General features: G+C 43.6%; 1 long non-coding RNA gene across 1 annotated transcript; it reads left to right on the forward strand.

Annotated features, from left to right (window-relative positions):
• The first annotated feature begins 5,914 nt into the window (after positions 1-5,914).
• On the forward strand, positions 5,915-17,990 carry LOC130157332 (uncharacterized). Its single transcript, XR_008824811.1, has 3 exons — positions 5,915-6,198; positions 16,626-16,751; positions 17,886-17,990. It is a non-coding gene; the product is annotated as an uncharacterized LOC130157332 (long non-coding RNA).
• The last annotated feature ends 760 nt before the right edge of the window (positions 17,991-18,750 follow it).

An 18,750-nucleotide genomic window follows, 5' to 3' on the forward strand; every position in this document is an offset into this window, starting at 1 on the left:
AATTAGCCCAGCAAAACATCAATGGCAAAGGATGGGGAAGAGCTGAGAAGAAAGCAAACGGTCCGAGCTGATGTTTGTCTCCATCTACAGGGGACACAGAAGACACATTTGCAAGCACTTGTTCCAGCTGCACACAGGGGTTTGCAGTGCATTCAGCTCACAGTGTAGCTGGCTTGAGCTCCACAAATGCAAAGACTCCTATGTTTAAGTGTGCCATTTCTAAAAGACTTCATGGGCTGCTCTGACAGAGCCATGTAGAGCTCATGTCTCCTGCCCTAGATGAGCAATGCTATTTGTATCCTTCAGAATATTGATAAACATTAGCAATGCTACTAAAAGGCTTCTTAGCCACAGATCAGTGGGTTCCTTAAGGCTGAGGGAGAAGTTGGGTTTCTGACCTGCTGCTTTCAGCAACTCCCTGCTGATCTGAGCTGCCAGGATTCATCCCCAAAAGAAGTATGTCTTGGGTTCCAGCTTCTCACTGACCACCACAGCATTCCTCCTCTGCTCCTGCACTTTCCCAAGAAGGGTGCTGCCAGCTGGAGAGAAGACAAGGCAGAAAGCCAATCTTCAACTTATCTTGCTGATTCCTGCAAACCCATCAAGAGAGGTGCTGACTGTCCTGATGCTGCTGGGGACCTTTGCCCTGTGCTGGGTGAGTGTGGGCCCCTGGAGATGATAAATATCTCATTGTTTCTGGAAAATGCAAGCTTGATGCCTAAACCTTCAGGTTTTTACTGAGTTGTTTGTTTGTTTGGTGGTTTGTTTGGGGTTTTATTTGGTTTTGCACAACTCGACAGTTCTGTTTGCATTTAACATTTAACTCCAAATGCATTTTTACTTTCTTTTGATTCTGGGCCTGTAGCTGCCCGTGTGCTTTCCCAGTTGTGACCCTAAGGAGGAGCGCAATGAGAAAGAGCAGAAGGCTGAGCAATACCCATCCAAAAAGGCATTATCTCACCTACTGCTAGTCAGCTGAGTTGAAGCTAGTGAGCTCTGTGCCCTTAACAGCTGATGAAGAGGCATTGCCCGAGGGTGATTCTTCCAACTTGACACATAAATGGGCAAAAAGTTTCTGAGTGGTGCCTCATCCCACCTCATCTATGGACTATTGATTACAGAGGAAGCCTAGATGAGTAGCTTGCATTAGATATCTGACTTCTAAGTGACTAAGGCAGAGGAATTCCGCCCCACCTCCCCCCCATCCTTTGCGAGTGCCTGTGTGCCTGCATGCACCAGCCTCACTGGGGCTACCAGGTAAGGGAGTAGAAAGTGAGTTTTGTGAGGATGCATGCAGTATGTGCAAGTCTTTCTTACCAACAACCCCCAGCAACTACTTCACATGCCCAATCCTGCCACCATGGGAGGGTCACCTGGAAACTCCCCAGCCAAGCTCCCATGTCTGACAGTTCTAATTCCACTGTGTCTCCTCTCCTGTTTTTTTTTACTTTCTGATGTGTGTTTCTATACCTATGTCACATAGGTTCAAACATGAGTTATAATGTTAATGGTAGATTTTATTAATAAATACATAAATTGCTCCAGGAGGGTGTAACTTGTTTACCAGAGCTTACTATTTCCATCAGGAACTGAAAGCCTATTGGGGGTCCCCATGCTCACCCTTAAGCCAAGAGGTGATTTAATGATCTGCCTCCTCTAAGGGTTGCCTTACACTTAATTCTGAAGAAGAAATTATGGCCATGCTAGTTTTTCTGTTTTCCCTGCAATAATATCATTGGGGTGAATTTGATACAATATCAAGGTTTTGGCCGGGTTTTATGTTTCAAGTGAGCCTTTCTCCAACACCCCGTTGTTATAGCACTGGGTCACAAAGTACCTCACTTGGCAGCTCTCTCTAAGTACAGTATTTTTTTCTTTACCTGCTCTTCTTGTGGCTGTTGCTAACAGCCTGAAAACTCACCATCTTGTGTCTGCAATCTTCCAGTTAAAGCTGTTCATGAAATAGGCAATGTTGGACACGGTCCTGACAGTTGCACAAGAAGGAGCTGAAGCTTGCAAAGAAACAGAAGCTCTTAAATTTTGGCAGCATTCAGTAAACTGCCTCCCATTAATAAATAACTGACATAATTTTCAACTTTTTGCTCCTTTACAGATGCCTCTCACTTGGCAGCTGGCCTCATCCCAGCCAAGTCTGGAGTAAAAACTCCTGATGATTTCAGCTGGCCGAAGGGTCAGGAGGCTGGGGCTGGATAGCTGGATGCTGCAGCACTGGGCTGAGCAGGGAGGAACGGCCACTCAGAGAAGCCTCCATCAGTACAAAGGTTCAGTCTGATCCTTACAGAGCTTTTCTCTGCTTTTTAACCTTGGGCATGGATGTGCTCTTCGGGAACCTGCTTCCAATGCTGCTTTGCAGGCTCCCTTTGCTCATATTTCATCCTAAGGAAAACAAGCTGCATGGTACGTGGCAGCTGTATGGGTCAGGTTTGCAGAGGGGAAGAGAATGCATCCAGGCAAACCAGTATTTGCCAGAAGGGATAAGGTGGCTGTACCTTTCTTTCCCTCTCCCCTAAATCAGCCCAGGCATAAGAAGAGTCACACATTGAGAAGTGATGTGCTGCTGCTAGTGCTGCATTCACAGCATCCACTCACCCATTTCTCAGCCCCTGCTGACTTCAGGGGGGAATAAATGTGTCTCTTGCAGCTTATATACCTGCAGCTGATGTGGAGTGGCACTGGCACACCTAAACAAGGAAGAACAATCCCACTCCAGTATTTATGTCGCAAGTTGCAGCCCTTCTGACTTCTTGTCCATGGTATTTTTTGTTCCAGTGGCTGAACGCAGGTAGGAGCAGCACCTGGGCTCCTGGAGGGCCCCTGCTTTCCTCTGAAATTCAGAGCCTGTCCCAGCCATGTGGCACTTACTGATGTCAGCCTCAGGGAATCTCGTCTTCTGTGATGTGCAGGATTGGCCCTGCAGCTTTACACTGGCCTGTTGGTTCAGTGTGCATTTGGAGTAACTCAGGATCTGAAGCACCGTAAGCTGAAGCAGAAATTTACCCTCAGAAAACGCCCTGTTTGCTAGGGCTCTGTGCCTGCTTGTTTAATATAGCAACTGCACCAGTTTTCTAACAACAACTTTAAATACCATTCATCAATAAAACCATTGGGCTGCTTGGCTTGTATTACATGCCACTGATTAACTACCATTAAATTAGCAGTTAGTGTAATCAGATATAAACATTCCTTTGTGGCTAAGCTGTTAAACTTTTTTTCCCCTTTTTACAATTGCATGTAACACATGTCGGCACGAGACAGGCTCAGTAATTTCACATTACTGCAGCTAAATTATGTTTGTGGGCTCCAGAAACGCTTCTGGTGCTACCAGGCTCGTAAACACCTACCTGGCAGGGAAAAGCTACAACTTCTGCCCCAGAGCATTCAGGGTTTAACAGGATTCGGTGTCGTACAGTGCATTTATTGCATAAATACGTGCATAGGCTATGGACAAGCGATTGACAGGAGGAGTTCAAAATTTGATTTGCTGCCATTCACCATTGATTTTCACCCTGGGTCGCATTATTAATTGGTGTAAGTCAGCATCCAGCTTGCTACAAGGAGGCATAAAAGAAGGGTAGGTGTCTGCAGTTTAAAAGGGGAGAGGTGACTCTGTGTGGCTTTCAGCTCTGGCAACTCCAGGCTGTCACAGTCAAAAGCGGATTTTGATTTTTCAAAAGGAGCCATTTTGTAGGTATTTATTTGTGGTGTAGAATAATTTTTATTAACTGTATTTATTTTTATGTATTTATTATTAACTGTATTTATTTTATATGTAGCTCTGCATCCTCTCCATTGATAGGCACTTTTGTAACTCTTAAAGACAGAAATGAAATACGCAGCTGCAGTCATACTCATAAACCACTTTCTTATACACATGTGCAATATAGAACATAATGAAATTATTACTTGAAGTTGTTATCTCAGTGCCAGTGTTAAATCACAAAAAAATACCAACCAGCAGAAATGTTCCCATCGTAACCTTCCATTCCCTCACAAGGCAAGAAAATAGCTAGAACTTGCAGTATACCCAGAAGATGGATAAGCTTATCTTCAAACAGAAAAAGGCTGTGGAAGAGAATTTTTTAAATGTTTGGGTGGTGGTTTTGTTGGGTTTTTTTCAGTCTGTATTAAATCTGATTATGTTTTTATCATTTAGATATAAGCATATGAAAGCCAATATAGTTATATGCCTTAGATTATACTTGTGCATGATTATAGCTGAAAATTTACACCAACAGATATTGGTCTAAATAACTTGTGAGCTGGAAGCTGGACTACTAGTTTATCTATTTTAAAAATTCAGTCTTGTTGCTTTAAAAATCCATAACATGTAAAACATTTCCTTCAAGTTGTTGGGATTTAGGGGGCGGTGTGTGTTTGGTTTTCTTTGGGTTTTTTTTTTTTCATTTCAGTTGTACTGTTTGGAAATACTATATGGATTGTTATGCATTAATAATACGTAGTCATTTGTTCTTGTGAAAACCTGTAGTTTCTCCAGCTATGTTCAGATGGCTTTCCTGAGCCTTGAAATGGGAAAGTGAGAGAATTCACCTTAGCTGCATATGTTGTCTTATGTTACGTTTGATGATCTGAGAAATTTGTGATACAAATGACTTGGGTTTCCAAAACCAAATAGTAGGCCACTCTCCAAATGCATTCTCCCTCACTCTGACTGTGAGAAAGGCTGCTCTTAATATTTTCTTCAGGGGTGTAAACCTGTAGAAACTGGATTAGTATATTGACTCCCTCAATTAAGGTTAATCTAATATCCTGCCTATTTAAATTAGTGTAAACATTGGTGTATAGGGTTAAGGGAAAGAGTTGAACTGAAAAAGATTTATTTAAGGATTAGTGTAGTAGCTAAATTAGAATTAAATCCAGGAAGTAAACATCCCAGCAATGCGAGTTGTGGGAAACAAGAGACCACAGCAAAGATCAGTGGTTTGAAACAATAATGTGCCACCATGGGAAGAGAAAGGAAGAAGGGGAGAAACAAGTAAATCAAGCTTTACTGTACAAATAAGGCTCTAAGCCTATTACTGCCACACAGGTTGTGGGGAAACTCCTCCGTTAAGTGCCATGGAAAGAAACTTTTATCCTTTTCATCTTTCTCCTTGGTTTGCTCGCTTGAGTTACATTGTGGACTGAAATACCCACGGCAATTAGAATAAAAGGACAAATTCATAGAAGAATCCCTGAAGGTACAGAAATTATCAAATTTTCTGGCATCAGATTTGCTACAACATTTAGCAAGGGTTTGTTAGGGCCTTTGGACAAGCCAACGAACGAAAAAAGCGGTTTCACTTTCTGTTAAGCACCGCTAGGAACTGAATTGGCCCGGGACATAAATGTATGGATGTTTTCTCAGACTTAGCATAGGTTTCATCTCTGTTCTGTCTGGCAATGCTGTGGCATTTCACAGGGGCCATGGCTGGCCCTTGCCCTGGGGCTCGCTCGGCTGTGCTGTGGGCACAGAAGGGGTGCAGAGCTCGGTGCTTGCCCTGTCCCCTGCTTGCTGACAGCCTCAGGGCAGCTGCAGGCTTGCCAACCCCCCCCACCCCCACCCCCCCCACCCCCACCCCCCCCACCCCCCCGGGTCCCAGAACTGGCCCAGCTGGTTGCTCCACTTGTACCCATCTTCTGTATGAACAGGAAGGACTAAAATCAGAGCACACTCCTAAATGAAGCACCTTGGGCTCCAGGAGTCCCCAGTGTGCTGAAGGCTGGAAGAAGACGACTGTGCTCTCAGGCTGTGGAAAGCTGCCTCCCAGATTTCAAATAGAAGTACTAAGCCTGGCTCTCGGTATTTGCTTAGCAATACCTTGGATAGAAGCATGCCACCTACTGAATTATTACTTTTGGCCACGAATTTTTGTTGGCAAATTACCTTCCAGGTATCGATTGGATCAAATCCTATGGAACTGGTGACGGTAATTCAGCCTGGTGTGATACGGCTGAAGGCTGCTCTGGCTGACTAATCTATAAATTTGGGAAGGGCTTGTTCATTCAATAAACACAGTTTTAACTGGTTCCCTTCTTATCCAGGAAGGGGAGCAGCCGGCAAGGAGCCCAAGGACGAGGAGGAGGGTGGCCCAGGGCTGCAGCTCCCAGGACGGCAGAGCATGGAGCACGTGTGGGGTAACCTCTTCCAGCAGAACACACAGATTGCTTCCCAGCCACGTATGTAACTAATTTTTTTTAATCATTTTGCCAATTTCTTTGTGCTTTATACCCCCAAAAGACTGAAATAGTTGAGCCGGCTTATTCTGAAGGAAAGTGTCTGAATTTTAGCTCCTATGAGCTAGTGTCTTGTAAAGGCTGGCAGCTTAGTGTTTCATCTTTCTGCCTAAAGCAGTTTTTAACAGGCTTGTTCTTGGCAGAAGGTTGTGGACTTAACCATGACTGAAATACATCATGTGTCTTAACAGCATGCTTTATGTGAGCTGCCATCCTGCTTGGCAGGAGATGTGAAGAAATATAGGTCCTGGGGTGTCTTGAACCCTCATAGTGTGTTTTCTGAGGGGTCAGCGGGGAGGGGGAATCATTCTTCGCGTGACATCTCCTTGCTGGACAGGGGAGACCATTTACAGGGCTGTTACTTCAGAGGACAAAAGAAGTCACTCCACAAATTAATTACCCTTGTTCTAATCCTCTTGTCCACGTCCACCTGCACACTGAGCACCCGGTCAGGCAAACCTCCCATGGTCTGTTCTGGGTGGATGTAGATGGCAAATATGAATGCAACAGCTCGGTGCTCCTCGTTTGCCTTAAAAAAGCACAGCTGCATCAGCAGTATTGAGCATGCAGCAACAGGATCTCTGGACAAAAGCTCAGCCGAAGATTTTGCTAATGAATCTCCCCTGTCCATGTAATTTGGACTTTCCTCCTGCCTGATGTTCCAGCTGAGCTGCTCAGGTTTAGAGCTTCATGATATTTTTAATGATGTTGCTTGCTTAGGCCCTTGGTCGAGGGGTGCTGTGGGGCACCCCGCCGCAGCAGGGGTGATGGCAGTGCTGTGTTGGGACGCAGGGTCCAGCACTTGCCCCCGGGGCTCGGAAACCGTCCCGCAACTCTCGCTCCACAAAGACTGCACTGCCCTGACTCTGCCAGGCACTGACTGCCCTCAGTCCTGCCGTGCATGCACGACAGAAGGCAGCAGGGATGGAGAAGGCAGAGGATCAGGCATGTGTCCGTCCCTAATCACCATCTGCTTTAAGGTTTTGTTGCTCTTTTTCATGGTGCATGGTACCTCGCTTTAGGAGTAGTGCCCCTGGGCCAGCAATTGATATCTTCTTCAAGCTAAGCAGATTCCTATTTTTCTGACAAAGTAGAACTTGGGTCCTTTAGGGGAGTCCTTCTATCAGATTCTGGGGAATAGAAGTCCTGCTATAAGCATGAATTGGGTCTGGTCTATGTAGAAAGGGCAAAATCTGTCCATAGATCAACTTACTGAAGTACCACAGCATCCAAATGATTTAACTCTCCTTAATTCTGTTACCTTGGAGTCCTAAAGAGTTACAAGAGGTCCCTTAGTTTCAAATGGGGTATACAGAGAAAACAGAGAGTACTCTTTCCAGGCTGAGTCCCGTATACCACTCCTGAAAATCAGATCTGAAGAGGTCTCCACTGGAATATTAACCCTGAGATGTTCACTGGGCACCTTGGGCCAGTCTGCACCTACTTGTTGCATCCTGACAGGCTCCTCAAGAACATATATATTGGGAGTTTATTTAGACTAATGCAGTTTTCTGCCTTTACCAGTGCCTGCCATCTCACCAGCTTTACAGTAGCCTGGCAAGGGGAAGCTTTTGCTTTACAGCAACAGAAAACTTCAGCTGAGCTGGCAGCACCAGCGCTGGTCAGTATTTGCTGGTCTTGGTTCTCCACGTGGCTGCGGCAACGCTTGTGCTGGCCGGGGGGAGATGGTCTAGCAGCAGGGAGGTGTGGTGGCTAGGGCAGGAGAAGGCAGTGCTGCCTCTGTGTGAGAGTACGGCCCTGATTCAGGACCCGTGCAACTCCGTGGGGCTTTCCCCATTGGCGTCAACTGATTTGCAGAGCAGGTCTTTGGATGGGATCAGTAGGGAAAAAAGCCAATTTACTTGTGATGTCTTACTGCCCGTCACATTAATCCTATGTATATAAAAAAAAATCACATCTGAGTAGTGGTTTCCTCCCCTTGTTTAAATAAATTCAACTGTTCGGCTTCTGATTTCCGCAGCAGAGCTCCGCGTCGGCCGGCCCTGTTTGTGGAAAAGTCAGCAAGCACGTTTCAGCCAGCGTGGGGTATTAACATAGGAAGCCGATGCTGGGTTGGTTCCCCTTGTTTCTCTTACTGGCTATAGAGTTTCACAGCCTGGGATATTAGTAAATATTTATGTTTAATTACTTTCACTTAAGAAAAACAACCACAGCCAAGAAAACTACAGAGCAATTTAATGGGTTTTAACTTGCCACACTAAACCGCCTTCTTAAACATAATGAATTATATGAAGTCATCCGGTTTCAGACTCTCTTAAAGAGGTAATTTAATTCAAATAAGGTTGCATATTACTAGCTTCAGTGTCTGAAAACATTTATAGTGCCAGTAACTGTTCCGTTGCCTTGAGTTATTCTGCAGCCTGAAAGACAATAACAAGCTAAGCTTAGAGAAGTGTGCTGTGGTTTGGTGTAACTGATAGATGAAATTGCTAGGTTCACTGCCTCGGGCGAGAAGTGCTGGGTGAGTGTGTTTGAGTCTCCTTTTATGTAAGACAGTTTGGCTTAAAACAAAAACAGGAAAGAAATCTGGCATTAGCTGCTCAGCAGCATTGTTTTTGAATCTTTTCCGCAAGAAAACAGACCAGAAAAGGGCTGCTTCTCGCTGGGTCCTAGCTACCATGCTGCCTCTCTTACATATGGTGACGAGGTTCAGGTATATGTCCTTCGGTCTGTTGTTCCAATGAAATATAAAGACACTTCTGCTCTCTGGCACCACTGCAGAGCTCATATTCAGGGATGAAGGAAGGGGAACGCTGGGTTACCTATACAACTCCTTTTTTCCCTGACAGGTAACCAATAGAAGGACCTAAAGAAAAATACCTGTACTCTTCCATCTAGAGATCCCCAACTGCTGAACGACCGTGTAGGCTTAGGAACATCCATCGGGGTATTTTTCCCCTCCTGAGACAAACTGTTACCATTAGTTTGAGTCTGGCAGTTAAGAGCCAGAAGATCTTGCCACAGAGGCTGTTAAACTTTGCGATGCTTTCAGTGTCCTTTGAATGGTTGTCCTTTAAAGTAATTGCATACTCTAAAGCTCCTTATGGGGCTTAAGGGCTTGATTTGCTTGGGATGATTGCACACCTTGTGAAAAAAGCTGCAATCCAAATCCCGAGCTTGGTCCTGCCAACTTTCCAGATGTTGATTGCTGAACTTGTGAAGGCTTTGGGACGTTGATTGCTAAGTATGTAGCCTGCATGAATGTCTATCAGCATGTTAGACAGAAGATGCACAGGGAGAGACTCCATATTCTTGATGTTTCTGCAAAGTCTGATACACAGCTCACAATTTGCAATTTTGCTCATCTATTATGAGCACATGTAATTAATGCAAAACGGAGGAAAGGTTACTATATTAGGAAGTGCTGCAAGTGTAATAAACAGTCCACACACAAACACGATGGCACCACACTTCAGCTGTTCCCTGTGACTAGCTGTGTAGATAATACTTTGACAACTTTTGAATAGGACTGTGAGCACAGACAGCATTCAGTGGAACTACCTTTGATTTCAGAGCTTATGGGGTCCCAGTGAAATTACAGTGCAAGGTTATTTGACACTATGTTTTCCAGTCATCTCCTAGTTCAGATACCTTTTCTCATCCATTAAAGTCTTACTGAGAACACATTCATTCCCTTTGATTCATGCTCCATCCAGCCTTGAAGAAATTCCGTGCATTTCAAGTTGACCGATTGAAGAGTGAACCGCTGATCAGTACTTGTATAGGTAACAATATCAGCTTTTGGATCATTTAAAATCCTTGGAAAATGCTTCACAGAATGGCAAAGGGTTTCTTTTCAATAAGAGAGTTGTGTGATGGGGACTATCTTCTTCAAGGAGTCACACAGCACCTGGCTGAATGGAACCCATAAGCTTGCAGTCTCTGCAAACTACATGACTCTATCAGTTTGGTCTGATTGCAAGCTCTTCACTGCCATTCACATTCAGCTAGCTCTGACTGCTGATGAATTATGTGCTTAAAGTTTTACTCCAATAATGCCAAAGTCACCCCCTGGAGAATATTGCTGAACATGCTTGATGAATGTACAAGCTCTTCTTTAAAATAAGCCACATATAAAGTTGTTTAGGTGTTCTTACAGAAGACCTCTGATAGGATTAAAAGTGAACACAGAGTAATGGAAAAAAAATATTCATTAGAAGGGATTACATTTAAACCTTTAAAGACATCTGATATTTTTTCCCTTCTAACTCAAACTTGATTGAACTGTTGAATGGAACTCGGAGATTATTTCTTGTCAGGACCTATCAAACAAGCCTGAGATCACTAAGGCACTTGAGCATGTTGAGCATGAAATTTTCATTGCTCTTTATGCTGCATTTTAACTATGTCTAGAAAATAGCGTTCATTTCTAAGGGTACTTAGCCATCTTCTACGAGAACTATTTCATTTAAGTTCATGGTCAGTAATAGGTCTGGAAATGAAACCATTAATTTTAATGTAGTATGTGCATGTATACATTAAATTTTATTGCTTTGTCTGAATTTAAAAGGGTGAAAGTAGGGCAATTTCAGACCAGTGTAAAGTTGCAGGTACCTGTACTTTACTGCTCACCTCTTGAGAAAGGAGAGCTCAGCGTTTCAAACTTTTAGTCCTGCATATCACTGCAATAAAATGGAAAGGTTTCAGGGAGATTTGGATCAAGTTTTTGTACTGTACCATTTATGTGTGAGGATCCTCTCACCTAAAGATACATCATCTGTAAAGGGCACAGCAGACTTGACAGTGCACTATCATTACAATCAGTAATGACAGAGATTTCACATGTCCTGAAACTTGCCACCTGAGCTTGATGAATGTAAAGATCTATTGAGCCAACTATAAATACGTTAAAGAAAGCATAATAATAAGAGCGCAACCAAAGCCAAGAATATTTCCATTTTTTCAAAGGTTTCCAAACAATTTATATGCTGTAAGATCATATGCAGAGTCAAGGCATCACATTTCAAGTTAAAGTCAGACATTCAGCTGTAACTTTGAATGTAGAGGTTGGAATCAAACACAGTATTTTCATGTTACTTGAGTTTAGACTTTCTTTGTGTTTTTATGTTCCTGTTCAAAAGAAAGGAAATCCCTGATACCAAGACAAGTCATCTGTATTCTGAGCCAATAAATCCTTGGGGAATTTGAAGCAGGTAGATTGTTAGAGGCCCTTTTAGGAGTTTGAAAAGCAATGGGTGATACAAGATTGATCTTAATGACAGTTGCAGGTGCTTAGCTTTTAGGACGAGGTCATTTCCCGTGTGTTGGCACAGTGACAAAGATGGAAGATGGAATGGTTCTTCTAATTCACAACTCAGTAATATATACTCCTTAACTGGAAATGATGGAAATGGAGGAAAAGACACCTTTGGAATGCTCTCGGTGCCCTAACACATCCTAAACACTGCAGCCAAGTCTCAGCATCATTAAAATAATAGATGCAAATCAGAACCTGTTAGCCAGTAATCAAAAACAGCTCCTTCCCCAACCCTTATCTTTTGGTTACATGTTTAATAGAGATGTTCTGTGGCTTTGTTGCCATGCTGACTGCAGGGAAAAAAGAAAAAAAAAAACCCAACCAACAAATCCAACCAGCAGTGCCAATGCATGCCTTTGTATTTAATTTTAACAAGAAAAATTGTGCAGGTGGACACTGGAGAGGCTGAGACGTCTTTCTCAGCCTTCTGGGAAAGCACGATTTTGGCAACATGTCCAGCCATGGGGAGGCCTAAAAGAACATCTAAAATCACCTGAACTTCCTTGTTTCTCTCTTGACCTCTGTTTGTAGTCACAGCTAAATGATTCAATACAAATTCCCTTGAATAAACATGTAAATAAGACCAAGCATTTACGTTTCAAGTGGATCATCATTAAGGTTTTGAGCTGTCCATATGACCAGCACAGGAAAATGTTATTAATAGACCTGAAAGTCTTCAAGGGAATGTGTGAGAAGAAAGACTAATATCAGGGGACCCATAATCTGTTCCTAGCTGGCTTTTAATTCTGCTTAGCAAACATGAATGATTTTGAGTGTTGAATGAAGAAGCAAGCTACGGAACCTGCACCATGTGTTTAAACTACAGCTGGCTGGAACACTGTATGCCTGAAGGCAACATTTTTAAGTTCAAAGGTAAACATTTGGCTTTTTATAGACAAAATTAGTTGTACAGCATATTTGATTTAGTATACTGCTACACAGGCCAACTTTTAATTGAAATGTATTAAAAAATAACCCTACTTCCACTGACAGTACGCAGTTTCCTAGAGAGCTGCATGCTTGCTAGTAAACATCAGCCCTCTGGGCCAGGTCTAGAAGACAGAGGTCAGAACTTCTATAACTTAATATTTTTCAAGGCACCCTAAAGACTTCCTCTTCCCTCCCCATGTAAATTGTTTACAGCCTGCTCCAAAGAGGAGCTCCCCTGCAGGACTTTGACCATGCCTGTAAACTGATAAAAAACCTCTCCCTGGAAACTTCCCCTGGTGGACCTCGCCATAATATTTTATTGTCTTCAGTACGAAGTGTATGCACAGGGATCCTTTCTGGTGAAAACACAGGCAATAAATAACACTGAGAAAGGAGAGGTCTGTACATTGAAACTTATAAGGAGTGATGGCATTTTGTAGTTCTTCTTGCTGTTGGATTAAAGGGGTAAAGGGAGCTTTCTAATGCCAGCACACACTGACCTGCAAAGCTGTCACATAGCATTTGCATGCCATTTTGGACATTTCAGTATGACTTGCTTAGATTTTATTTCTTATAGTTGTGGGGCTTTTTTGGTTTAAGTAAACTTTTTAAAAGTGAGGAAAACCTATGCTGCACAATGAGGTATTGAGAGCCATGTGCTCTGTGGTACAGAAAGATATGTTATGATTCTTATCTTCGTGAGACTGTGAAAAAATAGTTCTTTGTCCTCAAACTCATTAAAAAGTTATTTAATAAAGAACTTGAAACCATTATCAATATTTACAAAAGAAATGCTTGAGAGCTGAGTTATGTGTTTTGAAATTCACAGAAGGCTCAGTGCATTGAAGCAACAATATATGTGATAGGAAGTATAGCTGACATTTTCCAAATATAAAAACCAGATGATGGAAGGTTTAATTTCTATGAATTGGAGCAGTAGCTGAGAGCCTACTAATCTCTCAGGAATATTTTTAGCCCATTGGGGTGCTCAAAGAATATAAAATTCTCAGCATTGCTGGAAAAGCAGTTGAGATCAACGTGCTTTTGCCAGAATCAAAGGTGGTTCCAGTCTCTGACCTAAATCTGGGGACTAAAACAATTTTTAAGGCTTTTGGTTTTTTTCCAGCATAGTGTTTTGTTGTGGTTTTGGTTTTTTTGTTTGGTTTTTTTTTTTTTTTAATTTGCAGGTTAAATAGAGCCAAATTACCAAGGAATATTTTATGAATAATAAAGGACTGTTTTACACAAGTGTACAGTTTTTCTACTTGGAAAACAACACTGCTGACTTTATTGGCTGATATCTGTCATACTTTAGAGAAAGGTGAGAATAAAAAGCCCCCTGCAAAGTGTAACCACATTGGACTGAGGATATATCCATCTGCAAAATGCTGTGAGAAGGACACCTCCACAGAGAGATGTAGTCATTAACTACCTCTCTAAGCCTTCAGAGCTTCAGAACCTGAAAATTCCTCAGCAATCCTTTTGACACTTAACCCAGGGGTGCCCAAACCCCACTGGCAGGTCTCTGCCAGCCAAGGCTGCCAGTTACTCCTGTTCCTGTGGGGCACGTGCTGAGCATGCAAGTGTGCACACCTGGGGAGGGCCTTGCTCTGCAGCCACCCTCAGGGCTTCGCCAGCCCCACGGAGCACCGCCAGGCATCTCCCTCAGGTCTCTGAGTCGGTGCATTTATTTTCCTAAAGCCGAGGTCAGCCGACTGGCCTTTAAATCCACCTTTTGTGTTGGTAGAGTTAAACTTGCCCCTGCTGCTGGAAATGTGCGCTCTGTGCCTCTGTTTCTTCTGTTCATCATTTAACCAGGGACTCTCAATTCTTTTAGGCAGCAGCTGATAAAAACCACCAGAGTACAGAATAATTTCTGTAGTAGTTTTTAATACAGCGCCCATCATGAGTAGTCATGATGGAGGAAATCCCATCACATACTCTCCTGCCAGACTACTCCAGTAAGAGGTGAGGAACAAGGGATGAGCTTTGGTCAGGCAGTACAGGGATTCAGGTATGTAGGTCTCCTGGGTTGCAGGACAATCCTAACCACCCGGTTTCACAATGAGGTAGCACTACAGAGCCTCAGCCTCTGCTTTATCACGGGAGCCACCTGCCCCGGGGTGTTTCAGGATCTGAATCCCAAGGGCAGAGGCATCACCTTTCAGCCCTAAGCCCAGCACTATATAACACTATACTGCCCTCCGTACTTGTTCATGATCTTAAGAGGCTCTTTTCTCAGCCTGACGGCTGTCCTGACTCCCATTTGCAGTTAGTTCTCCTTCTCGGGATGCCCAGGCTCTTCTGGTGCATTATGTGAAGACAAAAATCCTACACGAGTTACACAGCACCGTAATGTTGGCTGTTGTAAAGCCAACATGCCTTTTAGACATCTATAGCTTCAAGAACCTCGGTCTTGTCTTACTCATACCAGTATCACTCAAAGATTAGAGATCAGTGCTGAAGCAGGTTAGGATCCGAATCAGGACCAAAACCACTAAGCACCACGTTAGGCAGGAGTAACTCCAGCCTAGGGCGTGAACCCTGCACAAGCACAGCAATGCCCTATTGCCCATGCACTTAACTATTACTACAGGTGTATTTATGTCTGAAAAATTCTCACCCATCGTCCAAACACACACACAAATACTCAATTAGCAGAAGGAGTTATGTGAAATGTTCATCCACATGATGTGTGAAAATCCTGAACTGTTTCTAAGTGTAGATCCTGAAGTACTTTTAAACACTTGTGGGGGTTTTGGGGTTTTTTTTCCTAGATGGTGCAGTTGGTTTTTTTATACATGATACATGTTGATGCTGTGCTTTTTCACCATGTGTGTACCTCACTGCTCATGCTGTCAGGGCTATAGATTTCCTACACTATAGCAATATTTGATTTAAAAATATTCCGGCAAGAGACAAAAAAAAATAAAAATCAATCACATAATTTATTTTTAATTTTCAATTACATGCCAAGGACCTTAGATCTATACTTACAGCCTTGAAAATGGTCTAACTGGGGTGAAGAGATGGCAACAGGGTCACAGAATAGACACAGCAACCAGTATCACAGCCAAAGGTAGGAGCCTGACCACTGAGTGCATTAGTTTTCCCAGAAGTTTCCAACGCAGTTAGTAGTCAGTCACCATGCTAAAGGCTGAGCTTTAAGCACTAGCTCGACGAGGTCTAGTCCATACATCTGGAAACAGCCTGTGTATCACAGAGAATACACGCAGAGGGGGCTGCTCTTATTTTTTTCCCATGTGTTTGCTTTTATTTGATGTATTTGGGTGGGAAAGGGAAAGAGGAAATTCTCTGACATTTTCACGTGCCTTATTTTTTTAAGTGACTCTGAGAAACAATTCAAACATCTTTCTTATTCAAACAAGAGGCCATAAAGTGACCTGACATCTTTCCTGGACACAGTCTTGGATTCTCTCATACAAATACATATAAATAAATAATAAAAAAATACAAATGCATACAAATACAATGCATACAAAGTACTGCATTCTCATCTCTAAGAACCACTACTTCAATTGTCCTGCCACCATCCTTGGAAGTAGGTACCGATGGCACAGGAATAAATTACAGATCCAGGTGCTGCTCTTTGCCATGTCTTTGCGAACAGGTACGTGGCAAGAAATAGTCTTCTGAGTACAAAATACTCTGCTCCTGATCCTTTCCGTTGCTCAGTGCTGCTGGAACAGCCAAGATTCAGACAACCTTCTTCTGCACCTCTCCAGTCCGGCCCTTGTAATTCTGTCCTGACTTTAATTGAAAATTGTTTAAGCCCTCTAAAAAAACTACTATTGCTGCTGCTGCTGCCAAGGTTTTCATGGCCTGACAAAATATTCACACCAGTATCTTCTATGATCATGTATAAAAGCTCACAGCTCCTAAAGCTCTTCAGGACTATAGCAGGAGAAGAATTCAATCAATCAATTAATTAATTAAAACATTGATGGTGATTAATTATGCCTGGGTTAACAAAATACCAGCCTTTCCTAATTGCTTTGGGAGTCAGGAGAAAAAGAATCAGAGTTTGCTGGAAGTGGCTTGGTTGCTGCAGCCCTCAAAAGCCCGGAGGAGGAGGAGGAGACGGAGACGGAGACGGAGACCGAGACCAGGGTTCAGAACCTGTTGTTTCCTCCACTGGCAGGAGGAACCAACAGAAGGGATGCCAGGAGGGGCTTGCTGCACGGAGGGAAATGGGGACGTGCTGGGAGAAGCAGGCTTAATGGCAAAGATGGGAATGACAAGAAGACCACAAGTGGAGCCCGGAGAGGTGAGCACTGCAGACACCACAGAGGCAGCTGCTCCTCCCACCGCAGCGGCGCCGGCAGAAGGCAGCCACTTCCAGGGAAACACCAGGGCGCTGCCTCGGCACTTTGAAGCCAAATACTTGAGTTTTAGTCTTTCTTACTTTAATGCTATGGGTTTCCCCAGACTCTGGCCTATCCTGATTCCTCTGAACAAGCTCCCAGAGCTTTTCTGTGGGTGGTACTGATGGAGAAAAGCAATGGTGCTAGTAGTAAAATGCACCAATTTTAAACCATCAATCCCAAGCCATTCAGTGACCTTCATGTTTGCATGAATGTGCACTATGCTCATGTAGTATCACACTCATTGCAAATGCTACTATGATGTTGCTTGAACATTTTGCTTCCCATAACAACTCGGTGAACCATGGCCAGAGAGAATCATGCCTCAGGCTCAGCAGCAAATACAGCACAAGCTCCTGGCCTGCAAAATTGCTCCTTTCTGATCTGATCCTTGGCAGAAGCCCTTGTTACACATGCTGGGTGGTTAGACCAGCACTGCTGAAGCTGTTCCTTGCCTTCTAAGCAGGTCCTCGTTTGATGTCAATTGATAAAGCTCCACAAACAAAACCTATTCACACCTAGAGCCCATCCCCCTGCATTAAAGTACTAGGTTATTGTTTATTAGGCTGAATGGATATTATGTGCATGTATGTATAGTTTTTCATTTCAGATTATGAAAAAAAAAAAAGTAGTAAAAGAATCCATAGCCATGAAGAGCTTGGATTGAACCACAAATGCAGGGACAAAGCAAGGCGGCGTGATTCACGGAGAGCAGGGAGCCCCTGGTTGTCTCCTGGGTGCTGCAAGATCGGAGATAAGTCACTTCCCACATGCATGTGGCCTTCCCACTTCCCACCCAGGGTGTGACTCCTTCCAGTTCCCTTTGGGAACAGAGCCCCCTCTGAGCAGCGCTGACACCCCACCTACTACTCTGGGGTCCCGATGCTGGGGATGCAGGGCATTTCTAATGCAATATAAACAGATGAAAGAGGGGATTTAAAAACAATTTATTTTGTGGCTGGTACTTCAAAATACTTTACAAGTCATATCAAGAGGATTTTTTAAAATCTTTCTTTATGAGTTGCTTTCTTTTCCAGAACAGTATCCTTGGAAATGACCCACTGGGTAAAAACAAAACAATAATAAATCCCTGTGAAAAACAGCCGTTTGAATTTCCATGAATGCCATTACCTTCAAAAGCCATCACAGCCTGCACAGCATTTGGCTGGCACCGTGGAGAGGGCAGAACAGTTGGAACAGAGGACTGGCAGCAATGAGATTACACAAAGATACCATCAAATGTCATCCAGACTGCTGGTAAGTACGTTTGTCCATGTCCCAGGCTCAAATAAAGAGCTTGCAATGTGAATTCAGGCTTGTGGCAGGTCTTGATGCTACACTTCACACCAACATGGACCAGCCAGACCCAGCCACGCCGGCAAGTGTGGAACCTGTGGGAAGAAAAAGCCACAGAGTAAAGAACTCACCTAAATAACTCACCCAGAAGCTCACTGATGGTAAGATCAGGCAGCTGCCTGTGCCTTTACTCCATTGTGCACTAGATGATGTGACTACTATTTTCATATAGATACTTGCACCCCAGCTGTGCTGGCAGGTTTGTTTTTCCAGGTGCCAGGCAGCACCCAGGAGCTTATGTTCTCAGACTAAGCGGACTGGAGGCTTGCTGCCGTGTCATGCTCATCAGACCAAACACATAATCCTTGAAATGCCTGTGAGAGGTGACCTAGAGCCTCTGGCGTGTCCTCCGGGAAGGATCAGCCATGGGAATTCACATCAGCTTTTTTAAACAATTACTGGAGTTGCTTACAGGGTGTTATTCGCAGACTGGTAGAGGGGCCTGCCCTGTGGGGAGCTCTGTCTTTCCTCCTGGCATAACGAACTAGGGGAGCTGGGCAGAAACTGGGAGGAGTGAAAAAGTACTTGAGATGCTTGAAAACATCT

The sequence above is a fragment of the Falco biarmicus genome, chromosome 12, assembly GCF_023638135.1.
Source record: "Falco biarmicus isolate bFalBia1 chromosome 12, bFalBia1.pri, whole genome shotgun sequence".
NCBI classification, from domain to species: domain Eukaryota; kingdom Metazoa; phylum Chordata; class Aves; order Falconiformes; family Falconidae; genus Falco; species Falco biarmicus.